General features: G+C 38.2%; 1 protein-coding gene across 8 annotated transcripts in view; it reads left to right on the top strand.

The window, feature by feature from the left end:
- The window catches only part of LOC136846503 (micronuclear linker histone polyprotein-like), a 625416-nt gene that overhangs the window by 139050 nt on the left and 467483 nt on the right, over positions 1-18883 (top strand). For 3 of the 8 annotated variants that reach the window (XM_067117365.1, XM_067117389.1, XM_067117380.1), the window contains exon 1: positions 1411-1689. The exons of 4 other annotated variants lie outside the window; for them this stretch is intronic. The gene's annotated coding sequence lies outside the window, so the exon portion shown is untranslated. Of the gene's footprint in view, positions 1-1410; positions 1690-18883 lie in introns of those variants that run through there. One more of the 8 variants, XR_010855438.1, reaches the window with a different exon arrangement.

Raw genomic sequence — 18883 nt, 5'->3', positions numbered from 1 at the left:
TTCTTTCTTCTTTGTAAAGATATGTCTGTTTATATTTGTAAGGTCTTGCATGGCCCACAGTGACTGGTGGTGTATTGAACGCCAGTAGGACATTCTTTGAGAAAATAAAATAAAAGACCCCTTTGATTTTCGGAAGGAAATCATGAGAAAATAAGCATAAGTAAACCCTCACATCAGTGTGGATGTTGTAGAGTTTAAAATTTTCGATAAATTTTATATATATACTATCCAATAATTATAAATGGAACGGCAAATGGTAACTGATACTATGTATTCTGAAAACTACTAAAAAATAAGCATAAGTTTTTTTGATACAGTTAAAGATAAAGGAAAACGGCCGTTGGTATTCGAAAATAAAGAGAAAAACACACATATATTTTTTAAAAGGAAATCATAAAAATAAGCATAATATATGTGTGTGTGCGTGTGTGTGTATGTGTGTGTGTGTGTGTGTGTGTGCGTGTTACATGGTTGTGCTTAGACTTTTTTCTGAAAGTGTTTTATCTGTTTTTCTTCCGCGAAGTGCCTACTCCGGATTAGTTCCTGCCATTTCTTGCGAAACTTTTGCTCCTCACGGGAAAGTTTTCCGATGCTCGTATGGGTTGTTTTCCGCAGCACTCTTTTGAAAGTCTGTTCATGGACCTTTTATTTATTTTATTTTGTTTTTTGCCTCTCGAAAATTTCAGTTTTGGAAGAAAACTGCTGGAAGTACAGTTCGAGAAAGTCTTAATTTTTTCATTATTTTACGAAAAGTGTGTCCACACCAAAATAAAAACTTGTATTACACACACATACAAGCACGTTAATAACTTATCGCACACATCACATGCAAGTTGTATACAAGCTAACGACTTGTTGGTAATCCTAACCAGTCCTTCGTACGATTATCTGGTATTTGTCAAAGGCTCGTTGCAGTGTGGACGCACCCTAAGAAAAGTACAACGATAAACGCTAGTGGTCCCGCTAGTAGGCAGCGCCAGAGTTGAGTTTGGTGTGGGTACCAACCTAAGTCCGAGCAGAGTAATGATTGGGCGTGTTTCAAAGCATACAGTGATTAAATTTTTGAATTATTCATGCGTTTTTTTTTCTATAAAACGTTAAAACATTAGTTTTAACTCAATGCCACTCTGCTACTTACAAAATTAAAATAGGCATAAAACATTCAGAGGATTCAAACTGTTTCGTGGTGTGAAGAATAATCGCTTGGCCTATTGGCACTCATGAGATTCATATAAACATAAAATATCCTTTTACTTTCTCATTGTACTTGCATTCCTCTTGATACTCGTGTCATTTGACAGTAATTGCTAATTTCAAGAAATCGCCATTATTTCCCCTGTTAGGCCGTTTTGAAGCGAAAGCTCTCCGTGATTTGGTACCGCCAGTCGAAATTGTCTCACTTCAGACTTCAGTTGTCGGAGAGTATTCAGTGTGTAAGGGACAGTCGCGTGTACTCTGTAGACCCTTTCATATACACCTACTTACATTGTTGTAAAAGTTGCTAAGGGGTTTCATTTAGACGATGAACAAAAAAAAGGAGGGGGTTTGAAAGGCGTTGGATTTGTAATTCTAGTGAGGATTCGTTAAATCGCTAATGCCAAGTATACTGTGCTGGTTGAGAATTACTTGCTGCGAGGACAGGCGTTTGTTTCGTGGATTGAATGTTGTTGGAGCCCTTGCAGCTTTCACGTAAGTGTTGGTGCATGTGTTTGTTTGTTATGTGTTTCGTGATAGGGTGTTCGTCCTCATTTCAGAACCTTAATGATGAACTTACAGTAACGTTTAGCTTTTGTGAAGTCAGTCCGATTATGGGGAAGTTTACATACAATATATATATATATATATATATATATATGTGTGTGTGTGTGTGTGTGTGTGTGTGTGTGTGTGTGTGTGTATATAATAATGTGTGTATATATACAAATACACACATATATATTATATATATATATATATATATATATATATATATATATATATATATATATATATATTATATATATATATATATATAGACAGACAGATAGATACATATATATAGACAGATAGATAGATAGGGGTGTATATATATACATTATATTTGTTATATATGTACATATATATAGATTGGTAGATAGATAGTTTTGTATATGTAACTATAATATGTATGTATATACAGTATATGTATGTATATATATTTATGTACAATATATATATACTATATATATATATATATATATATATATATATATATATATATATATATATATATATATATATATATATATATATATTTTCTTGTCAGACAGTGGTGCTCGTTATATCCAGTACATGTCTGTAGACCTCCCCAGCTGAGAAGCAAGAGTCTTGTAGTACTAAATTAAGATGTCAAAACTCGCCTCACCTAAACCGGAGACGGTTTGTCCGCTCAACTCTCTACGTGTCGAAATTTTAATGGCCGCTTTCGAAAACAAAAAATAAATTTCCCATGGTTGTAGAACTTGAAAAATTGATTTTTCCCAAAGCGTTAATCTATTTTCGTCAGTTAGACGACGTAGGTCAATGCATACTGGAAGTACTCCAGTAACTTTATTAGAATTGAATTGAATGGAATTTAATATAGGATTTAAGCGAGTCCAAGCACTGGGACCTATGAGGTCATTCAGCGCTGAAGCGGAAATTGACAGTAAAACGCTTGAAAAGTGTAACGGGAGGAAAACCTCTCAGTTGCACAGTGAATCAGTTGTTAGGAGAGGATGGAGAGTAAGATGGACGAAAGAGAATATGAAAGGAGGTTGCAGCCGAATTGCGGTATAAATAAGTTATGGTAGCTGACCAAACTCAGATGCACGTAAACTTAACGAGAAGTAAATATGCATAACCGTATACGCAAGGAAGTCGGAAATGAAAGAGCTCTTATTAAAATAAGCAAGGGACGCTACATCAGATACTGTTGAATTAATGGTAAGGGGAAAAATACGAGCTTTTGTTTCGCTGACATCTTGGAATGACTGATGCTTACTAGGGGATTTGGTGTTTACTGGGGGTTTGGTGTTTACCAGGGGATTGCGTGGGGAGGGATGTTCAGTAATACAATTAGATATTGTGTTGGTTATACTAGTTGTTGGCAAGGATTATTATTATTATTATTATTATTATTATTATTATTATTATTATTATTATTTAAAACCAGAAAATTAGAAGAACATATTTGTGCACAGCAAGCACCTCCCAAATAAAATATTATGTACACTAGACAAAAGAGAGAGCGAAATTATATATATATATATATATATATATATATATATATATATATATATATATATATATATATATAAAATATATATATATATATATATATATGTGTGTGTGTGTGTGTGTAAACTATATAAGGTTGTGAGCCCCATGCGATTTTCTTGAACCAAGGTAGTTTATTGGCATGCAAGGAATGAACCACCAGTTTGCTAGTGTTACCCTAGTGCCTTACCATTTTGCTAATAAACTGAAGATGTGGTTTTATTGATGTTTACCTTATTTCCTAAATGTGGGATCAGTTGACCAAGATTATTTTAACCATGATATTATTTTAATGGTATTGAATTATGTAGTGTTTGAAGGGTATTTTTTTTAAGAGAGGGTTCACAAGATGGGATCTCTCTTCCCCCCCAAACCTCTTTCATTCCTTTTACCCGGCCTCCATTCATATTCAATTCTCTCCATCTTGTTATCCACCCTCTCCTAACAATTGTTTTACAGTGCAACTGAGAGGTTTTTCTCCTGTTACACCTTTCAAACCTTTCTACTGTCAGTTTCCGATTCGGCGCTGAATGACCTCATAGGTCTGAGCGCTTGGCATTTAGCCTAAATTGTTTATTCCTTTCCTCCCCAAAAAAGACAAGAAAAATTGTTTTGGCAACGTCAGTTCAAGTTTTTCGTCATTACGGCAAAGCTCCTTACAAGAGATTTAGTGAAAAGTTGCCACACTGTGCTGTATTATTTCCTGGTGTGTAACGATCTAATGTCGAAACAATTTTTCGAGGTATTTTTTCTTGACAGGCACCCAGGAGCGACGCCAGTGTAAGTCTCTCTCTCTCTCTCTCTCTCTCTCTCTCTCTCTCTCTCTCTCTCTCTCTCTCTCGTTGGACGAGTCGGTAGAGTTCTCGGCTAGCACCCTGCTAGGCCCGAGTTCGAGTCTCCGGCCGGCCAATGAAGGATTAGAGGGATTTATTTCTGTTGATAGAAATCCATTTCTCGGTATAATGTGGTTTGGATTCCACAATAAGCTATAGGTCCCGTTGCTAGATAACCAATTAGTTCTTAGCCATGTAAAATAAGTCTAATCCTTCGGGCCAGCCCTAGGAGAGCTGTTTAACCAGCTCAGTGGTCTGGTTAAACTAGGGTATACTTAACTTCTCTCTCTTTCCTAGAAATTTTATTACGGTTTTAGTGAACACCATCGTCTTTCTCTGGTATTTTAAACCATCTCATATTGTTTTAGAACTACAGTCATGTCGTAGAACGTATACGTGTGGCAAAATGCCAGTTGCTTTTGCCAATGTATTGGATTTACAACTTAGCCTACAAAGAATATCTCTAGGGAATATCTCTCAGGCTTCTCAGAATCGTGGTGGGATTATCTTGCAGTAGCATGAGTCTCAAAACGGAGAAACAAATCTGTAGTTATGTATCTGTACAAATACATTTAGAAATAAAGCTAAATACATTTGTACAGTTTTGATAACGGTGGATTGTTTCTCCACTCTTAGTATTAGTCTTAGGTATTATATCAGAGTTAGTCAGGTCATTATGTAGGGAATTAAGGTAAAAGTTCAAATATACCCAGAACAACAGCAATTTTTTTAAATCACGGGGCCCTGCCATGTAGTACCGGAAGTAGTCATTGGGAAGTTGTTACGCTAACCGCGTCATTAAGTACTTATCCCCCATAAGAGGTAGTGCCGTCAGTGCACCTCCTGCTGTGCACTGTAGGCATTACTTAAGGTTCTTTGCAGCGTGCCTTCGATCCCTAGCTGCAACCCCTTTCGTTCCTTTTACTCTACTTCCTTTCGTATTCTCCTCCTTCCACCTTACTTTCCACCCTCTTCTAACAGCGATTCGTAGTGCAACTGCGAGGTTATCTTCCTGTTACACCTTTCAAACCTTTGACTGTCAATTTCCATTTCAGTGCTGAATGCCCCCATAGGTCCCAGTGCTTGGTCTTTGGCCTAAATAGTATATTCATTCAATCAATTAAGTACTCACCAACAAATACCGTTAGAAATATCAGCGATATGTATAGCCATACTCGTGTCTTGGATTCCACTTATCACTCTTCCTGCGATTTCTCGTTCGTAGCAACGGGGACTTAAAGTACTGCTGTTCATGCTGTGTGTCGCTTGGGTGTCGTTCGTATTAGGGGCCATTTGAGATTCCAGATATGGCCTCGGAGATGTTACGTAAGATGAGAACCTCAAGGGCTGTGGCACATGGCCACTATTTTATTTTATTTTTATGTTATTTGATTTTGTTTTACTTTATTTTTTAAGCAGGTACTAATGTGCTTAGCATACCCCTTAGAGGGACAGAGGGGTATTGCTGTCAGTGCACCTCACGCGGTGCACTGTAGGCATTACTTAAGCGTCCCTTCGGCCCCTAGCTGCAACTCCCTGTCAGTCATTTTACTATACCTCCGTTCATAGTCTCTTTCTTCCACCTGTCTTACTTTCCTCCCTCTCCTAACAATTGTTTCGACATTATTTTCAGCCCTAAATGACCTCATAGGTCCCAGTGCTTGGCCTTTGGCATAAGCGTTCTATAACAGTGTATTCTGTGCTTAGCATTAAATGCCCAGTGTTTTTAACAAAACTGGAATTTAGTGAATTCGTAATTAGTGATATCACCTTATGCTTGACTTGAAATTGTTCATCATTATGTAAAGTTATATGATACTTTGTATGAAGTCGTAAGGGCAAGGTACTTAAAGATGCCTGCAGACGTGCCCGTGTGGCGCCGTCTTAACATTCAACCAGTTCTTGATCGAAAAATGAAAGAGGAAAATGGAAAGGTTCCACCGTGGAGGAGGAGGATTTTAGGTGGGGGGGTTACGGGTGGGGAGGCGGGGTTTGAGGGGGCGTTACTCCCAGGGTGGGGGAAATCGAACGTCTGCGAAAGAGCGTTAAGAGCATCGTCTCGTCGTCCCCAGGAGCATAGGCAATAAAGATTTTGAGAAATATCGCTTCGCATTATTCAAGGTTTTTCTCGCCTCATGATGGCTGATTTTTTTCCTCTCCCCTTTTTTTTTCTTGTTCTCCTTTTCGTACACTGAATTTTTTTTTTATTGAAGTAGTGGATATTGTTCTTGATATTCATTAGTTATAACCAAGTTTTTTTATAGCTAAATGTTCGAAATCATTAATGCTGGCTATTATTCATAATAAACCTGAATTTTTATGGAATGAGAATAAAAACAATTTTCTATCACTTTTCTAATCGTATTATGTTTCTGCTCTAGTATTATTTTTTTTTTTTTCACAAGAAAAGCTCTCTACCGTATTTGCAATCCTACATGAAAAATCATTATACTGTTTGAAAAATAATTCTGATATATATTATATTGCAGCTGTATATTGTAAAAACTCCGACGGTGGTTAGTGCTGTCAGTGTACCTCACGTGGTACACTGTAGGCTTTACTTAAGGGTACTTGCAGCGTCCCTTCGGCCCTAGCTGCAACCCCTTTCGTTCCTTTTACTGTATCTCCGTTCATATTCTCTTTATTCCATCTGAGTCTCCACCCTCTCTAACAATTGTTTCATTATGCAATTTCCCATTCAGTGCTGAACGACCTCATAGGTTCTATATTCTGTTATATATTCTTTTCTGTATATCGTAAAAAAATTTTAATACTATGGTCAGTAAATGTAAGTCATGTAACATTATAATGTTTACAGTTACATACTCGTAAAACTTCAGATAAAACTCGACCCACTAATGAAAGTAATCTCAATTTACGTAATGCGAATATTGGTCGAATTATTTCACCCTGTGTAGAGCAGACAAGACCGGAGAAATACGAAAAGAGATTATGTTGAAAACGGGAATAAATTCCCAATCCCAGAAATTCGTTGGTAATGGTCCAGCATGTATTTAATTAGTAGTGAATGAGGCAAAGTTAATGGAGCGAACAATTTTTTTTTTTTTTTTTTTTTTTTTGCGTGGCTAGATTAGGTGGTTGGGTAGAGCGGTGATGTAATTGGGCACTTTGGTCCTTTTATTTATTTTTTTTTTTTTGGGGCGTGGGGGCTGAATTTGAAGATGGTTTATTCCACGCACGTTTTTTGCTTGGTTTAATATTTCTCGTGGTGTTAACTTTAGGTATTGACTTATTGTAACTCTTGACTTCTTAAAGTCATTTTTGAGAAATGGGGTATTTCGCTGTCTGACCTCTGGTAGATTTTGACTCTAATTGAAATAGAAACTGACTTGGGGTACTATTCAGCTTCTTACAAGTTATTTTTATAAACTTTGATAAAATTCTGCTAAATTTGCCTCTTACATGTGGTGGACTTCAACTTTTGATAGACATTAACAAATGGTGAACATTGGTAGACTTTAGTTTTGATTAGTAAGCTAACTCATAATACACTTACCCCGTAGGGGGGTTAGTGCCATCAGTGCACGTCACGCGGTGCACTGTAGGCATTATTTAATGTTCTTTGCAGCGTCCCTTCGTCCCCTAGCTGCAACCCCTTTCATTCCTTACTATACCTCCGTTCATGTTCTCTTTCTTCCATCTTACTTTCCACTCTCTCCTAACAAATATTACACAGTGCAACTGCGAGGTTTTCCTCCTGTCTCACATTTAAAACCTCATTTATTCTCAGTTTTCCTTTCAGCGATGAATGACCTCATAGGACCCAGCGTTTGGTCTTTGCCCTTAATCTTACATTCCTATCCTATCCCATAATAGACCAAAGCTTCGGATGGGTTCAGACTTCAGACGTAGAATGACCCTGCCTTTACTGGCACGTTGACTTGAAGAGGACTTTAACCTCCTCCGGTGAAGTGTGAAACATGACAGGATTCTGACTCTCTTTTCGACTTCTGGCAAGCACGAACTTTTTTTAATAGACTTTGATTTTTGATAGTCACTGGAAGAAGAAGAGTTTGGACGTTGACTCAGCCACCTTAAGGAGGGGCTGAAATGTTGCGCTCAAATTTATGCTTTGCAGTTATGAGTTTCTTGAACGCTTGGACGCCTGCTCGATTTATTCTTGATATATTTGGGATATATTTGGATGATACAGTTTCATCATCATGCCTGACAAAAGACGTTTTTTTTTATTGTCTTAGTAATATATTTTCGTCGCATTTGAACGCCCTCCTTATAGTTTTCTTTAATTAAACGTCTCTATGTATTTTCGGTTATGCAACATTCAATTGATAATTTTATTTTAGGGGGTTAGTGCCGTCAGTGAACTCACGTGGTGCACTGTAGACATTACCCAAGGTTCTTCGCAGCGTCCCTTCGGGCCCTAGCTGCAACCCCTTTCTTTCCTTTTACTGTACCTCCGTTCATATTCTTTCTTCCATCTTACTTTCCACCCTCTTCTAACAACTGTTTTACAGTGCAACTGCGAGGTTTTCCTCCTGTTCCACCTTTTAAACCTATTGCTCTCAATTTTCCTCTCAGGGCTGAATGACCTCATAGGTCCCAGTGCTTGGCCTCTGGCCAAAATTCTATATTCCATTCCACTCTGTATTCCACAAGAAAATTATCTGCTGAAAACGTCCATGCCACTAAAGATAAATGCACCGATTTTAAAGCATGATATCAATGCTAGCAGTGAAAGACCTCGTTATTTTCTGGTTAATGGATTTTCGTAATTGGAAAAATTGTTCGAAGCCTTAGTGGTTGGAGTACAGTTATCTGTCACATCAAACGAAATGAATGACGTAGCCTTATGACCTTTTGCCTTTTCAGTTTTCTTTTGGCAGATGGTTTGTTGTTTGTTGTTTGTGCTTATTATTCAAGAGTTGGGGTTTTGTTTGTATTCGACCAGATTGGTGTTTGTTGCTAGCTTGGACTTAATAATAATAATAATAATAATAATATTATTATTTTTATTTTTATTTTTGTTATTATTAAGTTTGTTACCAACAACCAATCCGGGCGAATAATAATAATAATAATAATAATAATAATAATAATAATAATAATAATGATGATGATGATGATGATGATGATTATTATTATTATTATTATTATTATTATTATTATTATTATTATTATTATTCAGTTCAAGTTGCCAACAAAGACCAATCTGGGCCAATAAAAATAAAACCTCAACATTATTATTATTATTATTATTATTATTATTATTATTATTATTATTATTATTGCAATAATAATAATATTATTATTAAAAACTAGTAGTAATAGTAGTAGTAATAGTAATAGTATCTGCAAAGAGAGTATTTACGCAAAGATAAAAATTTCCGCCCGACTGACACACGACCTCGTAACGTAAAATAAAATAAAAAACTATAAAGTTTTACTCACCCCAAACTTTGTTACCGTGATGGAGTTTGAGCGAGACAATATTGGCGAATGTTGGTTGGCTTTATTATATTAGATATCTCCCCAGACTGGATGGAGCAGTTCCTGCCTCACGTTAAAAGAGCTCTTTTGACTTTTCGGAATGGGAAGTTTTTCCAGTTTTTGGAAAATTACACTGACGGAAGCTGTCCTCCGTAGGGCGTGGCCGTGCGGTGCACTGTAGGCATTTTAGCGCCCTTCGCTCTAGCTGCAGCCCCATGTTCGTTTTTACTGTACCTCCGTTCATATTCTCTTTCTTCCATATTCTCTTTCTTCCATATTCTCTTTCTTCCATCTTACTTTCTTCAACCCCCTCCTAACAATTGATCCACAGTGCAAGTGCGAGGTTTTCCTCCTGTTACACCTTTCAAACCTTTTACTGTCAGTTTCCGTTCCAGCGCTGAATGCCCTCATAGGTCCCAGTTTCGTTCCTTTTATTCTTCAATTCAATTCAGTCCACGGAAGCTGTTCGCGTTTTGTTTGTCGAATGGGACGCTACAGCTGTTGTCTTGGGCGAATTTTAGGCTGAGATGAAATTAACTGGAACTCGTTGGTTAGAATTGTACCTTTTGATTTTATTTGATCAGATTTCTTAAAAGAGTGAAAGTTTTGCTGTTTAACTTCACGAACAATATACTTGGAGTTCTGCCTATAGTGTAAGATGATATAATCTCCTATGCTCAAACCAGAATAGCCTTTTTTTAAAAGACAGGTTTAAGCTATAACCACTTTTATTTTTGGTGTTATTTTCATTTATAAAACTGACTGAAAGATCAATAACTGAAACTGATTTTATTTCTTCATATTTTTCCAAGAGTAAAATCCAGTTTTATAAATTGACAAATGAAACATTTGGTAATATTACCTATGTCTCGCACAAAAATGTATAAATTATAGTTCTTATTTGACTTCTTTATTTTATGGGTAATATCAGATATTTTATCTGTTTGTGTAATGGCAAAGAAGGACTTCTACTAAAAATATGATGACATAAAATCAGTTTTAATTTTAGCTATTGATTATTCAGTCAGTTTTATAAACGAAAATAACATCAAAGATAAAAGTGCCTATAACTTAAACCGGTCTTTAAAGGGGTATTTTATTTATTTATTTATTTATTTTATTTATTTATTTATTTATTTATTTATTTATTTATTTATTTATTCCCTTTCGTTAAAAACCCGACGCCTTTGGGGAGAAAGTTCCTCGTGCTGCAAACGACACTTCCCTTGATTTAGGGAGTTGCGGGTGTCAGGGCTAGGAAAAGTTCATTTGCATCCGACCCCCGGAATGTGTTCGGGGTCTTGATGACTTTTCTAATAAATGGAGCAGCTGAGACGAATGGGTGCTCCCTGATTGGATAATGCCCATCGGGGTCACTTTGTCCCCGGAAATAATGATTATTGGTCTTTCGAGTTTGGGATGCTGGAGGCTGGTGACAGCCCGGTGGTGGCTCATATCAGTTCGCAGCTTTTTTTTTTTATTATTTTTTTATATATATATTTTTTTTACACTGTAGAGCTTTGAGACTTCCAGCAAGGAGGTGAGATGGAGATGTGGATTCGCCTCTGTTCGTCTGTTTACAAGATATCTTGATATGTTATGAAAATGTTATTAATGGATTTCAATTAAATTTTGTAGAGGGTTGGGCTTTCGACAAAGGAAGGTTTTATTACATTTTGAGAAAGATCGTGAAAACAGTGGAATGCTCTTGAAGATTGGCGGATGTACTCTCTCTCTCTCTCTCTCTCTCTCTCTCTCTCTCTCTCTCTCTCTCTCTCTCTCTCTCTCTCTCTCTCTGTTTAGCTTTGGAAGAGGTCTAATATCTAAAATGCTGATTATTTTATTACCCAGTTTTATATGGGTACAAAACCAGCTTGATCTAATAAAAAGATCAAGAGCTACAGCGTTGTTTTTCTTTGCGTTGTTTCATCTCCGAAGAGAACGTTTTACCCACATTGACTAAGAAAAATGACTCGGATAACGCAACCGCATTACCCGCCTAATATCACCGCTGACGGCAACTTAGTCGAAACGACAAGGTTCTTGTGAGATGTTGCAGACTTCGATCATTAATGCTCCTGTTAGGCTGTTGTTCGGTATTCCTGTAGGAGAAGGATGATGACTTACGAGGAGGGGGCCCTTTGAGCTTGAACACACACAAATTTTCTCTCTCTCTCTCTCTCTCTCTCTCTCTCTCTCTCTCTCTCTCTCTCTCTCTCTCTCCTGCCTCGTCGTGCGCCATTAAGCCTATGAGCTCTTTGTTTTGGCCTCTGATACGAACGACTTATTATTGCACCGTGCGGCTTGTACTCGCATTATCACGCCCTCCCTCCTTCCCCCCCCACCCTGCTTCTACCTCCTCGTCCTCTTCCTCCTCCCCCCCCTCTTGCCTACCTCCTCCCCCTCTTCCTCCTCCTCCTCGTCCTGCCCACCCCCTCCTCCTGCCCACCCCCTCTCCTCCTCCTCCTCCTCCTCCTCCTCCTCCTCCTCCTCCTCCTCCTCCTCCTCCATTGATCTTGCCTGGAGCCGAGCGTTGACTTATAGCCCTTCGAGAATGGGCCTGCTGGGAAATTTCCCGTGATGAGGTCAAATTGAATTTTCAATAGCAATATCTTATTTGCATTTATCTGTTCGTGCACCCACTTCAGGCGGTTTGTTTCTGTTCGTGTGCGCGTGGATGCGTGCGCGCGCACACGCGATCACTTACGCGCACACGTGTATATGCATATAGAGTGTGTGTTTTTAGGTAAACAGTTGACTTTGATTGTACTTAAATAATAGGACAACGCTGATGACTTTGGAATATCATATCTCTTGGTGAATAATCTTATAATCCTGCCTCAGGAATGCTGATTATCTTTAGGACATAAAAATAATTGATAAATGACAAGTGACGGCAATAAATATAAAAACGAGTAATTATCTTGTGGTTAATGTACCCGTTGACAGATACCTTCGTGACCAGTCGTTTTCCCGCTACGTTGATTTAACAGACTTGACCAACTTATGTGTAAAGGGAATTTGATGAAACTTGCAAGCTTATTTAACAGGTGACCTTCTTGAAATTTTTTAACTTTTGGGAAAAATCGACTCAAGTGGACGATAGATGTAGCCATGGAAACCATCTCGGCTTTGGTCTCATGTCTCCTAAAACAAATTCTCGAGAAGATCACTTAAAGAGTATATCTGGTAATTATCATCAATTCTGCTCATCCGTTTTTCAAATCACCTGCTCACTCCAGCGCAAATTTCCAGATTTTCGGCTAATTATTGGTCTGTGAGGGAGCCGTATTTGAGACACTTACTTCTCAGGGAGTTTTTAATTGGTCTTTCATGCCTTACACCTGTAGAATGTGGTGTCGATAGTCAGTTTCCACATAAAAAAAGTGGGTAAATTAACTGTAATGGAGTGAAGTCCAGTCACAGATACTTTGATTACAGTGCAGTGCTTGCTTACAAGAGACTTGCCATAAATAATGTTAATTTATTTATTTTCACTTTTTAAGAAGTGGGATCACTTCTTTCTGTATTTCCTCTTAACTCCTCTTACTTCTTCCTAATGATCACCATTTTCTTTGGAAGCCTGAATTTCAAGTTAGTGGTCCTGGGCTTGATCCTTATGAATAGGGTTCATCTTCTGAATGCAGTAATAATAATAATAATAATAATAATAATAATAATAATAATAATAATAATAATAACTACTACTACATTGGAAACTTGTAAGAATCAGAATTGCCTGAAAGTCTATTAGGCTAAGTGCGTTTACAGTAAAATTGCGTCAAAATTGCATAAAGTAGGCTAATTGGCAAAAGCTTTCAATTTTTTTTTTACATCTAATTGCCTGATCCCTGTAGGGTGGTAGTGCCATCAATGCATCTCATGCGGTGCACTGTAGGCATTACTTAAGGTTCTTTGTAACGTCCCTTTGGCTGCTAGCTGCAACCCCTTTTCATTCCTTTTACTGTACCTCAGTTCATAATCCCTTCCTCTCTTATCCTTTCCACCGTTTCCTGACAGTTGATTCAATAGTGCAACTGCGAGGTTTTCCTCCTGGTACACCTTTCAAACCTTTCTACTGTCAATTTCTGTTTCAGCGCTGAATGACCTCATAGGTGCGAGCGTTTGGCCTTTGACCCAGATTCTATATTCTATTCTGTTCCAATTACCTGATTGATATCATTGCCACAAGTAACAAGTCTGGCGCCATGAATTTGAAAACTGTCAGACGGAAAGTGTAAGCAATCAGCCGATCGAAAACGGAAGGCGGGAATTTGGGACGCACTCCAAAAATTCCCAGGAGTTAAATTTATCGGCTTCCCTTTCTTTGGCGTGGCGCCCCGCCATAATTCGGCCGTTTCTTGCTCGTCTTGGTTCTCTTCATAAGGCAAAATCGATAAGGTTTAATCTTTCTCACCCACACTCGCACTCAGGGTGAGTGGGAGATTGGAACGCCCGCTTCCATTCTATCAAGTTCGATTCAATCAAGCCCTCCCATCTCTCTCTCTCTCTCTCTCTCTCTCTCTCTCTCTCTCTCTCTCTCTCTTTGTGTTTTTCTCTCTCCTTTCTCTCTCTCCGTACGGTATTCCCTGGTGAAAGTCCAGTTTTAGTAACGTGCATATATACCCTTGTATACATGCGTCTCTCTCTCTCTCTCTCTCTCACTTTTTTCTCTCGCCATTTTTCTTTTTCTTTTTCTCAATTTCTTTCTCCCCTCTCTTTCCCTACGGTATTTTTTATGGTTCAGTTTTGGTAACTTTGTGTTCATATCCTTTATAACCCTTCTGTCTCTCTCTCTCTCTCTCTCTCTCTCTCTCTCTCTCTCTCTCTCTCTCTCTCTCAATCTCTCTCCATATTCTTTAACCTTCAATTCTAGTAACTTCTCTCTGTTCTCCCTAACCTCCTTTTATCTCTCCCTCTCTCTCTCTCTCTCTCTCTCTCTCTCTCTCTCTCTCTCTACGGTATTCTTTATGGTTCAATTTTAGCAACTTTGTGTTTATGTCCCTTTACCTCTCTCTCTCTCTCTCTCTCTCTCTCTCTCTCTCTCTCTCTCTCTCTCTCTCTGTAGTCGTACTACTCAGTTTTTTTTTCCGTAAATCTTCCTTATAAAGTTAGCCAGCCGTAGGCCTTATTTATCTGGGTCGTCCTGTCCATTTTCTGTTGACGTTAAGGCATGAAGGTCGGGATTTGGGCTGACTGTAAATATTTGTCTGCTCCAGCGATTTCTGTATTCATAACCAATGTCTCGGAAATTTACTTTCGTGGAAGTTCTCTCTCTCTCTCTCTCTCTCTCTCTCTCTCTCTCTCTCTCTCTCTCTCTTATCTACGGGTCTTAAGGTTTAAAAGTGGATTGGGATGTTTTTCTTCTCTCTCTCTCTCTTTCGTTATCTACGGGTCTTAGGATTTAAAAGTGGATTGGGATGTTTTTCTTCTCTCTCTCTCTCTCTCTCTCTCTCTCTCTCTCTCTCTCTCTCTCTCTCTCTCGTTATCTACGGGTCTTAAGGTTTGAAAGTGGATTGGGATCTCTCTCTCTCTCTCTCTCTTTCTTTTGCGCACACTTTGTATCCTATTTTACGATACTTTTTGTGGATGTGGGAATAAGCTTATGTAATTATTATTATTATTATTATTATTATTATTATTATTATTATTATTATTATTATTATTATTATTGTAGTTTCTGAAGGCGAATAAGTCAGGGTACATCAATGCTATATTTATACCCGTAACTGCTTACAAAAAAGTAGCTTTGGACAGTTGTTGTATGTTTTACATATTATTATAATTATTATTATTATTATTATTATTATTATTATTATTATTATTATTACTCAAAACAGGTAAGCTTTTTTATGAAACAAATCTTAAATGCCCTCAGCTTGTAAATGAAGCTTCCATAGAGCAGATCTGGCTTGCCATTTATGAAAAAAGGGATGAAATAGAAAAATACATGAATAACAAATACATATAAATCAACAAACGAATAGACATACATACATATTGAACATGATCACGCGCTTGCCCAGCAAACTTTTAGGAAGACAGGAAGTCGTGCGAAAGAGTATAATACAAATTAAAAGTAAATTAGCAAGGGAAAAGCAACAAGATAGATATATTTCTTGCGTAAATATAAGTATGGCGTTACTCTCTTTTAATCTGAATTCTCCTTGTATTTTAATAAGTGACTTACATTTTTCTCTGTTTATTTATTTGTTCATGTATTTTTTCAATCCTAATCAAACTGATCTCTTCCTTCTACATTTCCCATTATCTTCTGTTAATTTTTTTCAAGTGAACACCTTACTGGATGGGAACTTGAATTTCAAGTCAATGGGCCCTGTGGGCGTGTTCCATATGAATAGTGTTCTTCTGAATAATAATAATAATATTAATAAAAATAATTGGAAACAAAAGTCTAATAATGCGACTAGAATTCGTAACTATCGTTGTCAAGAAAATGGGAACCCCTTAAAAGAATTTTGTTTAGAAGGTAAAGCGCTCCAGTGGACACAATCAGCCAAACAGTAGAGATCTGAAGTATTGGTTTTCATACTGTCATCTCTGTAGGTGCAGGAAACTAGACAACAATTCCGAGGGTTATAGTAACGTGAAAATTTGTGCAGATACCAATAAAAAGAGAGCTCTGAGTCGAAAATAATACTAAATAGTGTCGAAAAAGAAATTCGAAATAATTCAAGTGCATTGCTACCTATTATACCCATTAGGCGGACCCCATTCTAATCCTATGGTCTTAGTTCTACTTTCTGCCTCTTCTATGGGCCCCCTTCCCCCTACTCCCCTCCCCCCTCCTACTCCCCCCTCTTCCCCTCCCCTCCCCCTCCTCCTCCCACTCCGAGGCTTAACTGCATTTACCGATCTGGTTTCAAATCTCCACTTCATTTCCTAATCGGGAAGACCAATTAACTAAAACTTTCGAAAGATCAAGACTCGGAAAAAAACAAAAATAATAGCAACTCTGCTGTTATTGCTTTTCCAATAAACCGCAGGCATTATGCAGATAAAAGGGTATTTTCACGCGGGGCATTTTTCTGACGCCCCAATTATTGCAAAAATCTCGAAGAGGAATTATTTAATCACTTCCTGTCTTTCTTCCTTCCTTCCTCCTTCCATCCATCCATCCATCCATCTTCTTTTCTTCCTTCCATCCTTCCTTCCTCCTTCCATCCTTCCATCCATCCTTTCTTCCTTCCATCCTTCCTTCCTTCCTTCCTTCCTTCCTTCCTTCCTTCCTTCCTTCCTTCCTTCCGAAACCCTTTTAATCATTGCCGCCAAACTTCGAATGAATCATGCGTTATGCGATGCTCGCTGTAATTAGTGGTAAAAAGATGGGCCGGGGAGGTGGGTGGGGGTGGGGTTTCTGTTCTTACCTGTGATGTCGTTTAGTCAGTACTTCATGGAAGTATTTATTGTTCCTCCTTCCTGTCTAGAGGGATGTTTTTCGTTTGCAAATTACCGACGTATTGTATGGGGTTATGGTGACGCATTTCCTTATGCTTGTTTTTTTTTGTCTATCGCTGATGCTTTTTCTCTCTCTCTCTCTCTCTCTCTCTCTCTCTCTCTAAACGAGTATGCATCCTCGCCTTCTTTATCTCTGCATATTATCATAATTATCATATCATTCTGCATATTATATTGCAATCGGTTTCTCTCTCTCTCTACTCTCTCTCTCTCTCTCTCTCTCTCTCTCTCTCTGCAAATTATTCTTGGTTTAGTTGGAATCATTTGTCTGCAAATTAATGACAGTCATTGGGCTCTCTCTCTCTCTCTCTTTCTCTCTCTCTCTCTCTCTCTCTCACCACTGCCTAGAACCAGTTTTAACAATTTCAAACCAAAAACATACAGCCGCAAAACTCACCTGTCCTCCCCTCACAACAAAGATCGGCCCACTGGGAGAGCCATTAAAGTCTCGGATATCTGGCGCGTGTATCGGACGCGTTCCAAAGAGCCAATCCGATCTTAAGTAACTCTTAATGATAGAATTCGAGACCTGTTCGTTGTGATAAGACAGGGAGGAGCCAGATGGCCACTAGTAGGCCGAGGAGGGACAGAATCCACAACATAGGCCTGCTAGGAGAGATACGCAGAACCTGTGTTTATGGAAGGATTCCTGGGTTTGGGGTGGGGAGGGGTACTGTTTCTATAGCAGGAGCCTGGATTATTAAATTAGTTGTCTTAGGGAAATTAGGGACGTGAAATTTTGGAGCTGTTTAATTAGAAATTAAGGATTTATCCATTCACACACTTCTATGACACTGAAGGAAGAGTTATTAAAAAAATAAAGGAACAAACAAATCGAGCCTGTTGGATCAAGTTAGAGCTAATTGGGAGGCTTCAAAAATAAACAAAGATGAGTGGGCGAGTGGAAAATAGATGGTGTTTGTGGTAAGGCAAACATTGTAAATGGCCTGATCATTTTTCTTCTTTATTGTGTTCTTGTTATTTTGTTAGCTTTGCGAGTTTTGCATACAAAAACATAACACGTACGTGGTGTGGTCATACTCTTGACATATTGTTCCAACAGGCAACATGAAGAGATTGCGGTGTTCGAACAAGCTTTAAAAAATTACCAGATCACTACTTTTGGTCAATTCATTGGGTACGCCATGTACCAGTAACCTCCATTTAGGGGTAATGCCGTCAGTGCATCTCATGCGGTGCACTGTAGGCAGTACTTAAGGGTCTTCGTAGCTTCCTGTCGGCCCCTAGTTGCAACCTCTATCATTCCTTCTCCTGTACCTCCGTTCATTTTTTCTTTCTTCCATCTTCCTTTCCACCCCCTGCTAACAATTGATTCATAGTGCAACTGCGAGGTTTTCCTCCTGTTACACCTTTCAAACCTTCTATCAATTTCCCTTCCAGCGCTGAATGACCTCATAGGTCCCAGCCCTGGGCCTTCGGCCTAAATTGTATATTCTGTTCTGTTAATTTTCACCTTTGGTGATTCGATGCGAACGAGAGGATTTCAGTCTGTGGTCTGTGGTTGTTGAAGTTGACTTTCTGAAAAGTGAAAGGACGAAGAATCGGTGATGTGTTGCAAATTTTTCAAAAATCATCGTCCATGAAGTATCAGGAGCATATCATCTTACATCGTTTGCCATTGCACTGCATATTTTTCTGTTCGCGAGGCAACTTACATTGACCTGTGGTTTGATGATAGTCGCGATTATTCAGAAAGTTCTTTGGAAATACATATAAATTTTGTCGGTGAATACCTTTCTCTTTTCACATTCTAGTTTTTTACTTGCTGTTCTCGCTTTTGCCAACCACTTTTCATTTATTATTTC

Source organism: Macrobrachium rosenbergii, chromosome 2 (genome assembly GCF_040412425.1).
Source record: "Macrobrachium rosenbergii isolate ZJJX-2024 chromosome 2, ASM4041242v1, whole genome shotgun sequence".
In the NCBI taxonomy this organism is placed as follows: Eukaryota; Metazoa; Arthropoda; class Malacostraca; order Decapoda; family Palaemonidae; genus Macrobrachium; species Macrobrachium rosenbergii.
This window is presented reverse-complemented; position numbering and strand designations above follow the sequence as displayed.